The sequence below is a fragment of the Mixophyes fleayi genome, chromosome 2 (genome assembly GCF_038048845.1).
Source record: "Mixophyes fleayi isolate aMixFle1 chromosome 2, aMixFle1.hap1, whole genome shotgun sequence".
NCBI classification, from domain to species: Eukaryota; Metazoa; Chordata; class Amphibia; order Anura; family Limnodynastidae; genus Mixophyes; species Mixophyes fleayi.
In genome coordinates this window covers 70,734,780-70,754,158 of record NC_134403.1, presented here as the reverse complement: position 1 = coordinate 70,754,158, position 19,379 = coordinate 70,734,780, and the positions used below count along the sequence as shown (strand labels likewise).

The 19,379-nt window shown below is 44.4% G+C and overlaps 1 long non-coding RNA gene across 1 annotated transcript; it reads right to left on the bottom strand.

Annotated features, from left to right (window-relative positions):
• Positions 1-9,821: 9,821 nt before the first annotated feature.
• On the bottom strand, positions 9,822-10,302 carry LOC142140145 (uncharacterized). The gene is made up of 3 exons (XR_012688304.1): positions 10,229-10,302; positions 10,061-10,141; positions 9,822-9,971 (listed from the first exon to the last, which is right to left on the bottom strand). It is a non-coding gene; the product is annotated as an uncharacterized LOC142140145 (long non-coding RNA).
• Between the last annotated feature and the right edge of the window lie 9,077 nt (positions 10,303-19,379).

Sequence of the window (19,379 nt, the reverse complement as noted above, 5' to 3'; positions counted from 1 at the left end):
ATGTACCAAATCACATAGGAAGCAAAATAGATTTTTATCTATCAATTATAAAGGGCTACAAGGCTTCTGTTGCACAGTACAAATGGGGTTAATACATCAAAATTACAAAATAACATACAGATAAGAACAATGGGTACAGATAATAAATGCATGGATGCCGTTAACAGAGAAAATGCATAGCATACAAAAACAATTCAGCATAAGACAAAAAAGGGACAGCGAGGAGGACGGAGAATGGACAGACATGAGACATAGGGTACATACATGAGACATAGGATAGTTTGAGAGCTTACATTCTAAAGGGAGGGGTACTGAGGGCAAAAGGAGAGATAGGAGTGTAGATAGGTGACATTTGTTTTTGCAAATTTTGGGAAAACCTGGACTGATATAGCCTGGAATTTTGGACGAATTTCAGAATTAGACGGATCGGTTTGCCCGTCTCTAATTAGTGCATGCCCCAGCCTTGCCCGAACATTTTAACAGAAAGAGATATCAGCAGCAGCCATCTTGTCTGAGTCTCACACGCTGGCTCCAGGAGACAAACGACTATGTATCACAGTGTATGGAGTGTAGAATGGTGCTGATCCTGTGCCATATTACCAGCTGGAGTGTGTATGAGTGAGGATTGTCCTTGTTTGACCGGCTGTTTGTTACAGACTTCTTCCAGCTGCCAGCACACACGCTGGATTTTTGCGTCCAGCCTCTTATAATAATGTTAATAATAATAAATAATAAAAGTAATGATGATAGTAATTATAAATACACTTCTGTGCTGTATAACCTTTACAACTGGCTGTCTGTATAAAGCATTACACTTCTGTGTTACACAGAATAATTCCCCCCTTTCCCTATGTTGTATTGTGCAAGATAAGGAAAATTTTAAGTGACCTTTTACCTTTCTGTACAGGGACAGACAAAGTCATGGGCTGGGCACAGGATCGTCAGAAAGATTAGAGACACTAACTTTCCTGGAACAAACACACTCCTCTCGGAGTTTACATCACATTCCTGTGTGAGCCTGTGATTTTCTTTGGTAAGGTTTCTTTCACCTGATAGCACACGCAGCGAGATACATGAGTCATGTGCAGTTACAGGTGTGCAATGTGTCTTGTTTGAATACTTGCCGACTTTGTCATAATAGTACATCTGCTACAACAAATATTTGTCTGGTTTTATTTGTATTTTTTTTACTTGTCTGATTTTGCAAGTAAACATAAAGTATGCGTAAGTTTCTGTACATGCCAAATCCAGTCAGTTATAAAGTTAAGGGAAGCAATACCGGTGCATTCCCACTAATATGCATTTGTTACATTTTTATTAGCAGAATGCCTAGCAAAACAACACAACAATAAGTGCACAGCTCATGTGTAATAATTCTTCAGCGCTGAATCATGGGAACCCAATACTCTGGCACCCTAAGGGTACCAGAGCAGGCTTTAGATAGAGGAGGCAGATATAATTACCGGCAGCGGTGACGTGAACTGCTGCCGCCGGGCACAGGAATAGAATTCATTGCCGAGCAACGGGAAGCGCATGCGCCGAGGAGACCCACAGGCAGCCGGATCTAAAGTGTCTGCTTGTCAAGCAAGCAGAAGCAACAATGTCATTGGAGGCAGGGCTCGTCCCTGTGCGGAAGCAAAAGCACAGTGTCACGACTGAGTATAACGTACCTGCTATCGTTGGCACTACTCGAAGGAAGGTGCGGAATCTAACGTGCCCCTGGTGTTCACCAGGGACCCCCGCAAGGAGGTATGGACTCAGCTGCAGGAAACACGCAGGTCGCGGTCCTTCCACGAGTCAGATAGTGAAGCACGAGAAGAGTTGTCAGACAGGCCGGTTCGGTAACAGAGCGGGCAAGGCAGGTACACAAGGAGAATCCGAAGAGAAGGTGAGTCAAGCCGGGTCGGTAGGTTTCTGGCAGCGCGGTACAAAGGAAGATCCAAAGGGGTAGTCAAAGGCAATCCGGGTCACAAGGGTCACAGGCAGACAGGCAATAATCAGGAGACAGGCAATAAATCAGGAGACAGGCAAATAACAGGGACACTGAGGGAAACGCTGGAGACAGGAATGGACCTGAAACTCTGGCACTGGAAGGGAGAGCTAGGAGGGGTTAAATACTCCTATGGGCCAATGAGAAGTCAGCGCTATGCGCTGTCATAATTAGCGCCTAGCACGCTCAGTATTGCGTCCCATTGCTAGGCAACGGGAACACTGTTAGTAGCTGTAGCCGGAAGTGTAGCCTAGCAACCAGACGCGCTATTGAAAAGATACAGGCGGACGTCCCGGATATAGCGGGTGGCGCCTGATACACAGGGACGGGCACCTGACAGTTTTGGGTTTTTTTATTAATTTTTAGCCACCATGAAATACATTTATTAGGATGTTCTTAACGTCTACTGAACATAAAATACATTTTTACAGCTGCTCCTGTTTGCAGACACATGTTGTAAGATGCATACAAGGTGGTTATCACTAGTACTCAGGACTTAGGCTAGCCCCTTAGCTTGAGTAAGAGATGCGGAAGAAAAACAAGTAACTTTATGATGCCCATGGCTTGATTCGGACGTGGCTGCGTGTGCTTGAGTTTTGCATGTCTTTACTGTAAACCGACTACAGCCAAACACCCCATCTCTGCCCCATTCACTACCTGAAATTGTAAACTGCAGTGAGTGTTCTTTGCACTTGAAGGCGGAGCGGACAGGGCTCAGTGGCGCACGCAGGGGGGGTTTCTGAGTCTCTAGAAACCCCCCCCTGCGCTAACTAAGTGGCCACTGTCCTATTCAGCAGCCGCGGCGCTGTCAAAGAAGCGTATAGGACAGCGCTGGCGAAACGGAGCTCTCGGGTTTTTTTCTTTTGGGTCGGCGGGGAGAAACCCCCCCCCCTGAAAATCCTCCGTGCGCCCCTGGGGCTGTGTATACTAGTGTATGATCCAGTTCTGGGCATGCGCAGAGTGATTTTGCGTACAATATGCTCAAAATCGGCAGATACGTGCCTTAGTGAACCAGGCCCTCCGTGCTTCATCATCATCATCACCATCTATTTATATAGTGCCACTAATTCCGCAGCGCTGTACAGAGAACTTCACTCACATCAGTCCCTGCCCCATTGGGGCTTACAGTCTAAATTCCCTAACATACACAGACAGACAGACTAGGGTCAATTTGTAGCAGCCAATTAACCTACCAGTATGTTTTTGGAATTTAACAAATTTCAGCTTTTATTTTTCTGTAAGTGTACCCACGTTCTCTACACTATAAGTACAAGTTGTATTTAGCTGCAAATTTCCTTTAGGGGTTTCAGATAACCTGGCCTTCTGTCACGTGCTTCCTCCATTATGACGTATATATACTTAGTGTATGTGTGCTTATTGAAATAAGACATTGTTGCTACAATTTGACAATTTAGGAATTCTTCTAGGTATGTTTGAATTTTTCTGCCAGTTGTACCAATAAATATGTTTTAAAGGAGAAGCATCCTAAACACAGAAAATTAGGAAAAGTCCATGTTACGAGCCGCGGCGGTGCCCAGCCGCCGTGACTCACTCACTTGCGTCCCGGCCGTCGCTATGGCGACCGGGACGTCACTTCCAGCCCTGAACCGGCCGTTGCCGGGGCAACGAGAAGACGCTTCAGCGCTGCGTCCCGGCAATGAGAGGAAGCCGGGCGCAGCGCTCACCATATGTTCTAGCCTGTGGGCTAATTAATGCAGCCTATTAATTATGCTGGGGGCTGTGTCTAATTCAGAGCTAGGCTCTGATTGGTGGCCATTGGTATTTAAGGCAATGAGGTCTGCTGCCTCATTGCCGGTTATAGCTCCTGTGTTCCAGTCTGCTAACCTGCTAGTTCCTGTCCTGTATCCTGATATCTCTATTTGACTCCCCGTGTATGACCCTTGGCTTTGATTTGGACCTTGCTCGTGTTTCCTGTGACCCTGATCTTTGGCCTGTTTACCCGTTCTGCTATTTGCCTGTGACCCCTGACCTCAGCTTGTTCATCGATACTGTTGTCTGCTGCCGGCCCTTGACCTCTGCGTGGACCTGACTCCTCTTGCCTGGGTTCTCCCCAGCTGGTACGCACTTCACGACCCTCTGTCAGTCTGCGGCCCAGTCTGTCCCCACCATCAGGGGCTCCAGTGAACACCTGACTGGCAGAGTAGATTCCGGGTTGTGTTGTGCCGGCTGGAGGGGTTCCTAAAATTATAACCGGCCCACTCACGGAGACGAGGTTGGAATGGATGCAAGTGGATCCTCACCGTCTCCGGCACAAGCCCTAGCAGCCCATGAGTCCTTATATCAGATGATCCAGGGATTGGCTGAGCGTCTGTCTGTTCAAGAAGAAGCCGCAAAAGTGTCACAACCCACTCCAAGTTCCGTCTGTGAACCTAAGATGAACTTGCCGGATCGCTTCTCTGGAAATAGGTCCCTGTTTCGGAATTTCAGGGAGAGCTGCAAGCTCTATTTCCGATTGAGACCCCGCTCCTCCGGGTCAGAGCATCAAAGAGTCGGGATTATCATTTCCCTTCTACAGGGTGACCCCCAGTCCTGGGTGTTTTCCTTGTCACAGACCAGTCCTGCCATGCAGTCAGTAGACGCTTTCTTCGAGGCGTTAGGTCTACTATATGACGACCCGGACCGTACTGCCTCCGCTGAAACTCATCTACGGGCCTTGAAACAAGGCCGGCGCTCGGCAGAGGAATACTGCGCTGAATTCCGTAGATGGTCACCTGATAGTGGATGGAATGATCCTGCCTTGCAGAGTCAGTTCCGTCTTGGCCTGTCGGAACAGGTCAAAGACTCTTTGGTGCAGTACCCATCTCCTACCTCTCTGGAGGATCTGATGCACCTCTCCATTAAAATCGACAGGAGATTTAAAGAGCGGAAACTCGAAAAGGAGACATCATCACCTCTATCCGGCTTCATTCCTGTTCCCACGGATGGTGAGGAACCCATGCAATTGGGGGCGTATCGTCTCTCCCCTGAGGAAAGAGACAAGAGAAGATCACAGGGCCTATGTCTCTATTGTGGCACAAAAGGCCACTTCTCCCGTTCCTGCCCGAATAAGCCGGGAAAAGAGCATGCCTAGGGAACGAGGGGAAAGTTCACCTAGGTCTGCAGATTGTCTCCCCGAAAAACGCCGTATTGATCCCTGCACAGCTCATGTTTAGTGCTCGTTCAATGGACCTGTCCGCCTTCGTTGATAGTGGAGCTGCAGGCAACTTCCTGGACATCGGGTTCGCCCGCGCTGCTAAAATTCCGATGGTAAAACTCAAGTCCGCTATTACTGTCTGTGGATTAGATGGAGGTCCGTTGCCTGGTGGCAAGATTTCCTGGGAGACCTCACCACTACAATTAAAAATCGGAGCTCTCCATTCAGAGTCAATAACCTTCCTTCTTATCGATTGTTCATCAGTTCCCTTGATCTTGGGCCACCCATGGCTTTCCCGTCATAACCCTGTCATGGACTGGGTAAAAGGAGAAATTGTCCAGTGGAGCGCTTACTGTACACAGTCCTGCTTGTCACTGCCCCTGCAGGTGATTCAATCTATTCCGGAGCAGCTTCCCTCACAATATCATGAGTTCTGGGATGTGTTCTCCAAGAAAGCTGCTGACACCTTACCACCTCACCGTGACTTTGACTGTGCCATCGAGCTTATTCCTGGTTCCAAGTTGCCTAAGGGTCGCCTGTACTCTCTCTCTGGTCCGGAGACCAAGTCCATGCAGGAATACATTGAAGAAAATCTGGAGAAGGGCTTCATCAGGCCATCTAAATCTCCCGTAGGAGCAGGATGCTTCTTTGTATCCAAAAAGGACGGAGGACTAAGACCCTGTATTGATTACCGGGGATTGAATCTTATTACAATCAAGAATACCTATCCCCTTCCGCTCATCTCCGTATTATTTGATCAGCTGAGAGGTGCTACTGTCTTCTCAAAAATCGATCTTCGTGGAGCGTATAACCTCATCCGTATCAAGGAGGGAGACGAGTGGAAGACGGCATTCAATACGCACTCTGGCCATTATGAATACTTGGTTATGCCGTTCGGTCTTAGCAATGCACCTGCAGTATTCCAGGACTTAATCAATGAGGTTCTTCGGGACTTTCTTGGTAGTTTCGTGGTCGTCTATTTAGATGATATCCTCATCTATTCCAGATCTCTGTCTGTACATCAGAATCACGTTAAACAAGTTCTACGAAGACTGCGAGAGAACCACCTTTACGACAAACTAGAAAAGTGTGAGTTCGAGGTGCAGAAAGTATCCTTTTTAGGTTACATAATCTCTTCTGAGGGATTCTCCATGGATCCAACTAAGGTTCAGGCTATTCTAGATTGGGTGCAACCAAACAACCTTACGGCGGTGCAGAGGTTTCTGGGCTTCTCCAATTATTATAGAAGGTTCATTCCAGGTTTTGCGGACATCGTGGCTCCCATTGTCGCCCTAACCCGTAAAGGAATGGATCCAACTAATTGGTCGCCTCAAGCAGTAGCCTCATTCGAAAGCCTGAAAAAAGCCTTTGTCTCCGCTCAGGTCCTTAGACACCCGGATCCAGCTAAATCATTTGTTCTTGAGGTCGACGCCTCTGACGTCGGTGCTGGGGCTATACTATCACAGAAGGACCCTCATACTAATCGTCTACACCCGTGTGCCTATTTCTCCCGTCAGTTCTCTTCAGCAGAAGCCAACTATGATGTCGGGAATAGGGAACTGTTGGCAATCAAATGGGCCTTCGAGGAGTGGCGACATTGGCTGGAGGGTGCTCCACATCAGATCTCTGTCAATAACGACCACAAGAACTTGCAATATATACAATCGGCCAAACGTCTAAATCCCAGACAGGCCCGTTGGTCGTTATTCTTTACCCGGTTCAATTTCCTGATCACCTATCGACCGGGTTCCAAAAATGTCCGGGCAGATGCTCTGTCCAGAAGTTTCTTGGCACACCACGTTCCAGTTTCGAACCCAGAGCCTATTATTCCTCCTTCCATAATCCATGTTGGATTAACCCAAGATCTGAGTATCACACTTCAGAGATTCCAGAAATTAGCCCCTGATACTACTCCGGAACAACGTCTTTTTGTTCCAGTCCATCTAAGGAAGGCGGTTCTTGCAGAGGCGCATAATAGTAGGTCTGCTGGACACCCTGGAGTTTATAAGACGCTGGAGATCCTTTCCCGTACGGTCTGGTGGCCATCCTTGTCCGCTGACGTCAAGAGTCATGTCCTCTCGTGTGAAAGTTGTGCCAGGAACAAAGTCCCCAGGACTCGCCCGGTGGGTCAATTGCTTCCATTGCCCATTCCTGCAAAACCTTGGACACATTTGTCCATGGATTTTATTGTTGATTTGCCACCTTCTGCAGGACATAATACTATTTGGGTTGTGGTGGACCGTTTCAGTAAAATGGCACATTTCATCCCATTAACCAGGCTTCCTACAGCTCGAGATCTGGCCATTCTCTTCATACAACATGTTTTCCGGCTCCATGGACTTCCTTCCGATATTGTTTCTGATCGTGGTTCACAATTCATAGCACAATTCTGGAAATCCTTCTGCACCCTCCTCGGAATCCGGATCAGTCTGTCATCTGCATACCACCCTCAGTCTAACGGGCAAACTGAAAGGGTTAACCAAGCACTTGAACAGTTCCTCCGATGTTATTCCTCAGAATTCCATGACAACTGGTCATCTTTGCTGCCTTGGGCAGATTTTGCCTACAATAACTCATCTCACTCATCTACTCAAACTTCCCCATTCTACTGTAACTTCGGTTTCCACCCCAGGTCTAATTCTCTGTACTCTCTCAAATCTGCTGGTATTCCGGAGATTCATTCCACAGCTGCTGATCTGAAAGTAATTTGGGGGAAAGTTCAGTCCTCCTTGAAAAAATCCTCATTGTCGGCCAAAAAATTTTCGGATCGCCACCGTACCACCTGCCCATTCAAAGTGGGCCAGAAAGTATGGCTATCAACTAGAAATCTTAGGCTCAGACAGCCTTGTAAAAAACTAGGGCCTAAATTTATTGGGCCGTTCATGATTATCAAACAGATCAATCCGGTAGCTTTTAGATTGAAGATTTCTAGTTCACTAAAAATTCCGAACACATTTCATTGTTCATTGTTGAAGCCGGTATTGTATCCTAGCCAATCCTCAACTGTGCCTGGGGGAAGTTCGAGTAAGCCACTAAGATATGTGGTTCAAAAGATTTTAGATTCCAAAAAAGTGCAAGGACAGGTGCACTTCCTGGTGCAGTGGAGGAACCGCGGGTTAGAAGAGCGATCTTGGGTTCCGCGAAGACAACTCCATGCCCCTAAACAATTGAAGGAATTCTTCAGGAGGTTCCCAAGAAAACCTGGATGTCGGGGTCCCTCGACCCCTCCTCAAGGGGGGGGTACTGTTACGAGCCGCGGCGGTGCCCAGCCGCCGCGACTCACTCACTTGCGTCCCGGCCGTCGCTATGGCGACCGGGACGTCACTTCCGGCCCTGACCCGGCCGTTGCCGGGGCAACGAGAAGACGCTTCAGCGCTGCGTCCCGGCAATGAGAGGAAGCCGGGCGCAGCGCTCACCATATGTTCTAGCCTGTGGGCTAATTAATGCAGCCTATTAATTATGCTGGGGGCTGTGTCTAATTCAGAGCTAGGCTCTGATTGGTGGCCATTGGTATTTAAGGCAATGAGGTCTGCTGCCTCATTGCCGGTTATAGCTCCTGTGTTCCAGTCTGCTAACCTGCTAGTTCCTGTCCTGTATCCTGATATCTCTATTTGACTCCCCGTGTACGACCCTTGGCTTTGATTTGGACCTTGCTCGTGTTTCCTGTGACCCTGATCTTTGGCCTGTTTACCCGTTCTGCTATTTGCCTGTGACCCCTGACCTCAGCTTGTTCATCGATACTGTTGTCTGCTGCCGGCCCTTGACCTCTGCGTGGACCTGACTCCTCTTGCCTGGGTTCTCCCCAGCTGGTACGCACTTCACGACCCTCTGTCAGTCTGCGGCCCAGTCTGTCCCCACCATCAGGGGCTCCAGTGAACACCTGACTGGCAGAGTAGATTCCGGGTTGTGTTGTGTCGGCTGGAGGGGTTCCTAACAGTCCAAACATTATTCATACAATTACAGTGGCGATTTTTGGGATCATCTTCTGAATAGCGATGGTCTAATCTGTGATACTATAGTTGGTATTACAGTTGTGTCATTAGACTGTGCCCCATTAAAGGGACATAGCTCTTAAACGATTTAATTTAAAACAATATAAGTACTATAGATTTCTTGTTCAATAAATAATGACATCCCCATGTCTAAAGCTAGGTACACACTACATGGTTTTCGTCCAATAATCGGCTCAATCAGCCGACATACGACCGCTCGTTCAAAAGTCGGGTCAGTGTGTGCAGTGACGTGATGGTCGAAAGTCTGCCCAAATGGACGATTGTCGCCTCATTTGGTTGGTCGTACTGTTAAATATTTTCGTTCCAATCTCGTTTCCGTTGTTTAGTGTGTATAAACTTCCATCCGATCCACGACAATCCTCCAATACTTCCTCGACCTGGAGGGCATGTGTATGTAAATTTTTGATGTCTGTCCCAGTCCCACCTGGTGCGGTATCTGCACATCACAGGCTTGTGTTTTGTATAGATGTATATTGCACCTGTCTGGCTACAGACCATTACACTTGTATAAAGCACGTGTGTTATTACCCTTTGCGTCTATGCTGGCAATGTATTCATATTTACCCTTTATAAACTTTAACCTTTATAAACTATTAAAGTTATAAAGTCATATTAACCTTTATTAACTAATATTTGTGAAATACCCAGAATAAACCACACAGTGTTCATGCAACATTTTTATTGCAGGGAAAAAAAGTACAAACATTTTTGCAATACGACAAGTGAAAAAAATAGTATTTTTAAAGGTGCTACTGGTTTGTGGCAGAACAGGTCTTGATGTCGCTTGGGTTTCTATTCCCTTTGATTTCTTTACCTACGAAACAAGGAAATAAAAAATGTTTACCATTTAACTTCTATATCTGTAATTTATATTCAACGACATAAATACTCTTATTTTCTCACCTTGCACACTGCTCGAGATCAGTTTATGTTTTGGTCCCTGTGGCGCAATCGCAATAATAGTGGGCTTAACCTCCATACATTCTGGAAAACAGGCACCATTTTGTTTATTATAACGGTACAGGTATGTGCCCAAAGCATTTAGCTGTCTACACTTGTTCACTGAAATACCTTTGTGTCGAACTTCTTTTATATATTTTTCTTTTTCAATTTTTTCTTGTTTGATAACATTAGTGGTATCAGTGGTATCTAAACAGGCCTTCTCACCATTAATTCTTCGTTCTGACATAAAAAAATGATGTCACAAATTAGTTTACATTGCTTTATGTGACACTAGAATGAAATAAAGTCCTTCTAGCAGGTACACTACATCTGCTACTGTCCTTTTTTAATGTCGTTGTCGTCCTGGTCCAGTACTTTCACCATCATCTCCACCTCTCTTGGGCTCATTGGATTTGCTCTTTGCTTTTCTTGAGCATCTCCATCCCCCACCTTAACTTTTTCAAAAGTTTTTGGCCCTTCCAGCACATCTCTGACTCTGTCTCCGTCTCCATAGCTGCAACCCCCACTGACACCTTCTCCTCACCCGCAATCCCCACTGACACCTTCTCCTCACTCGCCATCTTCTCACGCACTTCGGCGCCAGACAGGATCCTGTCATTTTATACACTCAGACATGGGCATTCGTTTCTGCTGTGGACCAATCAGCGATGATGCATGCCGAGAATGGAGCATTCCATTACATACGAAGGGATTTTATTATTAGGGAATATTCATTGCATTGCACTTTAGCAGTTAAATGTTTTTCTAAGTTTTATGTATGTTACTAAACTTCTATTTTATAGGAATGAATGAAGAGACAGTGTTGCCTTCTCATTTTATGCGGCTTTGGGTGTTAACTATAGTGAAAGCTCTGCCCCTTTAGGCTAATGTCTTTGGTATATCGTTACATCCCCCGCAAATGTTGCTTCAGTGTGTACGAAGTTAAAATTATTGCTCATGACAAGATGGCTGTAAAAAGTCGTTAAAGGGACGTCCGCTCTTCCCTTTATCGTCCTAAACAAGGCTAGTGTGTATACAGTCCATGGACCGAGCGATCGGACCATCGATCGCATGTAAAATCTCTTGGCATAAAAAGTTGGTAGAAAATTCTGTAGTGTGTACCCAGCTTAAGAGATGCTTTGTGCAAAAAAAAAAAAATTTCTATAAAACCAATAGTCTATTAATTTCACCATTTCCTATGATAGATTGGTCACCAAGGGCCTAAATCATTAAGGAACATAAATGCCGATACGTGCTGTATTTTGCATAACACTCTGCATTTGGCCAGAACCGGACCATAAGTCAGTGAACGCAGCAGCATCCAATTCATCTTTAAGTGTGAAGTACAGCCAGGGCCGGATTAAGGGAATGGAGGCCCCTGGGCTAAGGGGGCCTCCATTCCCCCGTGAGGGCCCCCCCAGTGATCCGAGCTGAACGCCCCCCCCCCCCTCCCCGCCACTTAACTCCTTCTCCGGCGCGCTGTACGCTCTTTACTGAGGAGATCTCATGAGAGTGAGACTCACGAGATCTCCTCAGTAAGGAGACTACAGCGCGCCGGGGAAGGACCACAGTGAAAGTGCTCAGCAGCACTGATCGCGGCGGGGGCGCCCCCGCCCCCGACCGATCAATACTGCTGCTGAGCACTTTCAAGGGCCCCCTGAATGCCATAGGCCCCTGGGCTGTAGCCCAGTTAGCCCTATGGTTAATCCAGCCCTGAGTACAGCCTATGGTTTCATGGGTGGAACAGAGAGGGGAACCCGTGTATACACGTAGTCAATGTACAGTAAGAGCATGTCAAGCTTGAACACATGCAGAAATGTCCAATTCAAGCTTTGCACATCTCTAAGGTATGTGTTTTTCTGTTATATCACTTGCACCAGCTACAGGTCAGGTGTAAGTGCCGACTAGTGATGACAGTTGTGTATGCAGCTAGAACATGTGTTTGCAATCGGGAGCAACCGTAAAAATGCATTTTATGTACAGTAGACATTCATAAAATTCTCATAAATGTATTTTATGGGGGAATGGGGAAATTAATTTTTGGGGGGAATTTTAATGTTTTCTCATTAATGACTGTATTATTAACAGGTGACATGAATTGAATAGGTTATCTTTCTGTGAGTTCTTTGGGATTTTATATTCTACATAATGACATGAATGAGATAAGATTCTATGACAAAGAGTGGTTGGCATGTACATTAAACTGGTCACATACGGGGCAAGACTGAACCGAACAAATCCAGCCATTCTGCTATGTCACATTGGCTGTCATTATTGATGACTGCAAACACAAGCTTTTATCTGCCGTCTGGATTTACGGAGTTGCCTGAAAATGATCCAAACAATGTCAGTTGGCTCAGTCTCTGGCACCGGGCTCCTTTTTAGGCTACACAGAGAGGAACATCATGTGGCCAGAATTACTGTAATATTAACAATATAACAGTCTGTTTGCTGTTCTTCTCTATCAGACATCACTGACTGTCCACAAGGATACATTAAAATGATGGAGAGTTTAACAAAACAATGTGACTGTGTTTACTTTTGTTGATAGTAAATTAACATTCAAGGTAATGCTGTTCACATGGAACAGGGAAGTCTATTGTGCTACATCCTGCAGAACTGATTTTGTGAAACACACTGTTGTTCCTAGCACAAAATGTAATTTATGTTACATTCCAAGTAACATATGCTCATTTCATGTAATGTAACAGACAACCAACATAAAAGTAAGCTGAGTATTCTCATTACTGAATAAGTAATCAGTAACAGTTTATACTAAAAATATAACATCAGTTATTTTTGGAATTTTTTTTAAATCAGGAATGCAAAAAATATTTTTATTGTTGAACGCCACAGTTAATGCATTTGGCTAGAACTAAGAAAAAAATGTTTGCTGGACAGAAGTTAAATAAAAAAAAGAAAGAGTGAGGTATAGTTATGAAGGGCAGCAAGGTGGCTAAGTGGTTAGCACTTCTGCCTTACAGCACTGGGGTCATGAGTTCAATTCCCAACCATGGCCTTATCTGTGTGGATTTTGTATGTTCTCCCCGTGTTTGCGTGGCTTTCTTCTAGTAGGGTAATTGGCTGCTATCAAATTGACCCTAGTCTTTCTGTGTGTAAGTTAGGGAATTTAGACTGTAAGCGCTAATGGGGCAGGGACTGATGTGAGTGAGTTCTCTGTACAGAGCTGCGGAATTAGTGGCGCTATATAAATAGCTGAATGACAAACGGCCAAGGAAAGCCAAAGTCCAGTATCCGGATCTACTTACGTTGGTCTCCACTGCGCTATATGCTCTTCAAAAGTGGCTTAAACATTTAATCATTTGTTTATTGTTTTATTATATCGGCAAGCATTAATTAGCTGTTTTTGGACATGTGTTATTCATTAGGAGGAACATTGGTTGTCCTTGACTGTTTGTCATTCATTTATTAGGAGGAACACTGGCCGTTCTATATATACCTTCATATACACTACCTTCAGACTATTTGCGCTCTTTTTCATTTATTTTTTATTTTACCATTGAGTTATATAGGAGCAGCATTAGCCTTATTCTGAGAGCACCCTTTGCCCATATATTTCGCTATATAAATAGCTGCTGCTGCTGATGGTGAAACAAACTTATGGCAAGTCTGAGTACTTCGTCAAGGCATATCCAGTTAGGCAGGGCCCTAAGGCTGCGTGAGATGAGATATTGTGTAATGAATTATGTGGGAAGTGTATGGTACAGTGGATGGTTTAAAAGGATATCTTATCAAATATCATTGTGGGCAGTAGTGTACTACTGTCCATAGCGTTATTTGAGATATAGTAATAAATTACAGATGGATGGACTGAGAATTATCTAAACCCAAAGCAAAAAACACCATGTGCCATCTTGTTTATGGAATCTAGGCTCACTTGTGGAAATAAGTATTACCAAGGAGCATTTGGCACAGTTCAGTGCCCGATTTACTTCTTAAAAAGGACATAGTTTTATCGTATTCTACTCCTTCAGTGCTTCTCAGCCATATCTTTATATTATCTGTAAATGTTTTGTTTTTTGCCCTAGTTTATAACACAAAGCTGCTATGTGTATATGACTGTACCCAATGCAGAGCTGTGTCCTATGCAGGAGAAGCTAAAATGAATGGTGCTGGCCATTGATATAAATAAATGGCTAAAGATAATAAACCAGGCCAAAAAAGATAAAGCAATGTCTTTAGTAAACATTGCAGGACAGACTGTGCAAGGCAATAAATTAAAGTTATGTGAAAACTGGAAAACTCCTTGATTAAATGTGTTTTTCCATTCTGTACTGAGGCTGTTTTGCGATGCGTTTCCTATGAGCATATATCATCAGCAATTCAGTGATATCTGAGCTATGGCCTCTAAACCATGTACCAATAATATTTATCCACTGCATATGTAAAGATTGAAATATTACAAAAGGTACTTGATGCACATAGCTTGCAGCTTATGTCCCATGTCTGTATATTGGTTCTTTAATTAAGTGATCACTTATATGACATAGATATGGTTTATTCATATGTGTATGTTTTATGCTCGGCTTATATATCATATATCTTATGCCTGTGCACAGACCTGGATTATAGGTGGAGCAACTTAGGCGCCAGCCCCGGGGCCCCCACACAACAGGGGCCGCCACAAACAAATTGGCCCTTCTGCTAATTGATGCCCGCTGCTCCACCAGACAGCATTAACTGCAGGTAATCAATGCAGCGTTTGCCCAACTTGTGCATGTCTGGACTGGATACAGGCACGGACACGGCGCAAACATTTTGAGTGTTAATAGCAGGGGCTGCAACCAGTTAATTGCTCTGGGGCCTCCGCATATATTGATCTGGCAATGTCTATTCAATCCTTTTGTCTTTTAATAAATTCTAGCTTTGATGCCAAATGTTTTTCTAATGCTGTTATTTTGTCTGTATCTAAATGTAAATGTACTATTAAAGTGTTTTCCTGAGTTATTTTACGGGGGCCTGACGTCTTGCACCTGGAAAGAAACGTTCAGAGCACAACCAAACAATACACAATGCTGTATTTCACCACACAGGCTCAATAACACATCGCTATTGTATATGGAAGGTTGACAACGGAAGGCACTTACCTCTACTGCCTAACCAGACGGTTATGTAGAACAGCAACAGGAGCCTTCTGCTCAACTGTTACCTCAGGTCTCTTGCCTGAAATTCACTATCTCATGTCACACTACTCCTCTGGGACTTGCGCCCTGTTCAACTTAGGGCTCTGATGCCCACTCTAACTCTAAGGGCCTGGTGCCCTGTCTCTGTCTACTAGGACCTTGTGCCCCTCTGTAACTACAGGGCCTTGTGCCCTCTCTACTGGGCCTTGTGCCCCCTAACTATAGGGCCTTATGCCATTTCTAACTATACGCTTTAAGCCCAGCTAACTAGGGCCTTGTGCCCTTTTTCTGACTATGGGCTCTAAGCCCAGATAACTAGGGCCTTGTGCCCTTTTTCTGACTATGGGCTCTAAGCCCAGATAACTAGGGCCTTGTGCTCTTTGCTGACTATGGGCTCTGAGCCCAACTAACTAGGGCCTTGTGCCCTTTAATATCCTACCTATACCTATCTGCGCTAGGGCTTTGTGCCCACTAACAGTGCCACGGGCCTAGTGCCCAAAGTGCTATGGTCCTTGTGCCTGACCTAACTGTGAGGACTATACTTACCTGCTCCACGCAGGACTCTATAATTGCCTCGAGCATCTTCGCCTCTGGGCATTCCAGACCCTCCAGCCGGCGGCGCCTCTTCTCCCGTTCGGCGCACAGCTTCCTCCTGTCTTCTGGGTGAGGGTGCTCTCAGACCCTACAAGGGCTCCCCACTGGTGCTGTCTTCTCGTGGCAGGGTAGCTCCTTGCTCTTATAAGGGCACCCTGCCACTTCCGCCGGCGTCATCTTTCTTGATCGCGCCGGACGTCCCACAACGTCCTCTTCTCTCTGCTCCGCCAGCGAACTTCTTAGAAAATGGCAGCGCCCGGTGGCTTAAATAGCTGATTGGCTCGCCACGGCGCCATAATTGAAACGGCCGGAGGTGAGCCAGGATTGGCTCACCTATCCGGCCGCTGATTGGCCAGCAGACATCTTCACCCTCTTCCAGGGCACGGCAGAGGGGCACACCTCTACAAACACACTTTTACATTTTCATTCTATTTGTGACAATTATGTACTATTGTTATTTTACCTTAATATTCAGGTATGACAATTTATATTACATGTAACCTTGTAATGTAATCTCAACGTGTGATTTGCTATATGACATGAGTCTGAACCTATACAAGTGTCAATTTTGAAATTAGTCAGAGACAGATAAGCATCTCTGAGTTTTTTGTATGCAGAGTATGAGGACCTGACCAACCAAGCAGAACGAGCAGAGGTGAGAACTCAGGCCCTGTGAACATTCCAGGTCTCAGGACATCCATAAATCACTTCGGAAAGCTCGGTGTCATTTTGGGAATCATCCTGACCTAATTGAAAATGTAATTCCTAAGGTGGGGGATGAAGAGCCTGTAATAAGGGTTTAAATTCTTCTGCTTTAGACATTACAGTGTGCATTTTCATGAGGGGGTTTATCAAGAATGAAATTCCCATTTTTCTCATTTGTGTTCCCTCACACACGTCAAGTCTTAACTAATAAGTAGTGACTCTGGTTTTATGTCTTATTTTATTTCTGAAAACTTATTTGTGCAACTTATTGTATGTCTTGTTGTTAACTTTTTGTAACTAAACCTTGGAAATATTTTTCGAATTAAAATACATTTAATCTATTGTATTCTCCGTAATTCTGTGTGAATTTACGAAGCCCAGGGAGGCTCTTGCTACATGTATATGTGATTTAAGTGTGAAACATTAATAAGTGGTTTTGGTGAACGTAAGGACACCATAATAAGTCCTTGGTGGTGGCAGAAAAGGTGCTAATTGACTAAGGTGACGCAAGTCACAGCCAGCTGTTCAGATTGCTGTATCTGTGCCAGCTTGGGCGTTCGTGACACTGTTCATCAACAATATTTTTTATGCACCTTTTCTTTTTATCCCCACCAGGTTTCTGTATTTGAAGCACAGTCAGCCCACCCATCTGACTTGAAAAACTACAAACCATTTCTCACTTATGTCTAGGGGCCTAGAAGAGACAAATTGTGATAGAGTGCATGTTTCCTTAAATAAAAATTGCCATGGCAAATGGAAGTGTGTCCAATAACAGCAATCTATCAATACCCTGGGCAACTGGTCACAGAGACAAGTTTGAGTACATGCGCTTGGGTTGGGGGCCACTCAATGTATACTCTAGGCATAATGGGAAAAACAATGGAGTGGTTCTCCATGCCTCTATAGTATGATATGTATACTGTTGACATGAAGGAGTAAATACTGTGTATATTAACTGCAGGAATGATGGAGTCAGATCACCATCACACGCCATGGTAGCAGATTGCACAGTATTGGCCCATCATGTCTGCAGTCACCGCACACAGTATTGATGCTTCATGTAAGAAGTATACACAGTAGTGACCCCACATGTCTGCAATCTTGAGTGGTCAAAAGGTGTCATACTGCTGACATGAGTGGGGACTGTACTGTGTATACAGTAGTCCACATGAATTAGTTACATATTTTGGCCCTCTAACAATGCTCTGCTCCAGAATTTACATGTACCTTACTTTTACAGTAAATTGATTAATTAATGTTGAAAAACATCATTCTCAATAGAAAATTAATGCAGCCAAGACCTGTAGTATCACGATTATGGACTAATCAAGATAACAATGAAAATAATATTTTAATGTGGTCATGATAACTCCCAAAAGTTTAGCTGTTTTAGGTAACATGGCTTCCAGCAAATCACTGTATGTAAGTACAAAGAGGGTTAATACATTTGGATGTATACTTTAGAGGCTTGCTTCTTCACTTGGCTTTGGATGCTTAGTCAGATACCTGGTTTTTGCAGATGGCCAATGAGTTTATTTCCAAGCACAGTGATGGGAAATTTATTTGGCTAGAAAGGACCATGCCTGGGGTCACTCCAAGTGCAGGAATATTTCCTAATACAAAACATAATACATCAAAGCACTGCTTTCCATAATCCATATTTGAAAAGACCTATGTATACATTTTTAAGCAAAGGAACCAGCCATATATATAATGTGTCATCAATATATACCAACCTCATAAGGAAGCTATACAGATTATTAGAAATGCTTTAAATAAAAGGCAATAAAACAGTTTTAAACCGATTTTCACACCAGCGCACCTCTTGTTGTGATGACACAGAGAAGGGGGGTTTTGGGCATAAAATAACAAGGCTCAAAAAGTACTGAAATGATTTTCAAAATTGTTAGCTCTTATTGCTCAGTCTTCTACTGATGAATAGTCCATGACTTCTAGCCTTCCCTAGTTGGAAGATTATGGAAAAGTGTGTATGTGAGTGTGCTGTGACCAATTCTTTATTTATTTCTGTTGTAGTTTGAGAAAACTGTTTTGTGTTTTATGTATGTCTATTTGTGAATTTTTGTGATATTAAACTCCATTTAACAGTGTTCTGTCTTTGTGTTCTTAAAGAATTCACTATTCAGATAGGCGTGCTAAATTTATGCAGGAAATTGCTTGGTTTATAGTAACTATGATTACATTAGGTTGTGATTCCTTTATGGGATCAGTCAAGGAGTAATTGAAAACTTCTAAGAGTGTCAGCTCTTGCAAAAAATTTCACTAATGACAGGACTTTGGGTTTACTAGTCAGTGTGAGAGATATTAACCTTTTCACACCCACATGACATGCAATCCCAGGTACATTTGGTTGTGACATGCAGAAGTAAATTAAGGGGGAAATTCAGGACGGGAACATTTTGTAATAGGTGCATTATGTTGGAGGGCCTGCATAGGAACCCACTGTACACATCTAATAAGAGAAGTAGTGTGTGTGCGAGATCACTACTACTCAGCCAACAAAGCCCGAACAGGATACCATGGCCCCAATGTGATATGGGAGGTTGATAGGCTGTTGGTTGAGGCTTTCGGAAACACTTGGTAATTGTTTTTCTTGGCTGACAATCGCTGGCATTGTGCAGTGATGGCTACACCCCTTACAGCAGTGCACAGCAGCTAACAGCGCATCATATTATTTACATGAAGGCAATTATAACATTTTTCTATGGGGGCCCATAAATATCTAATTATGCCCTTGCTGTTATTGCTGTATTTGTGGAAAGACTACAAAGACCTGGATCTAGGGTGGCTGATTCTTTTATTATAATATTACCATTGAT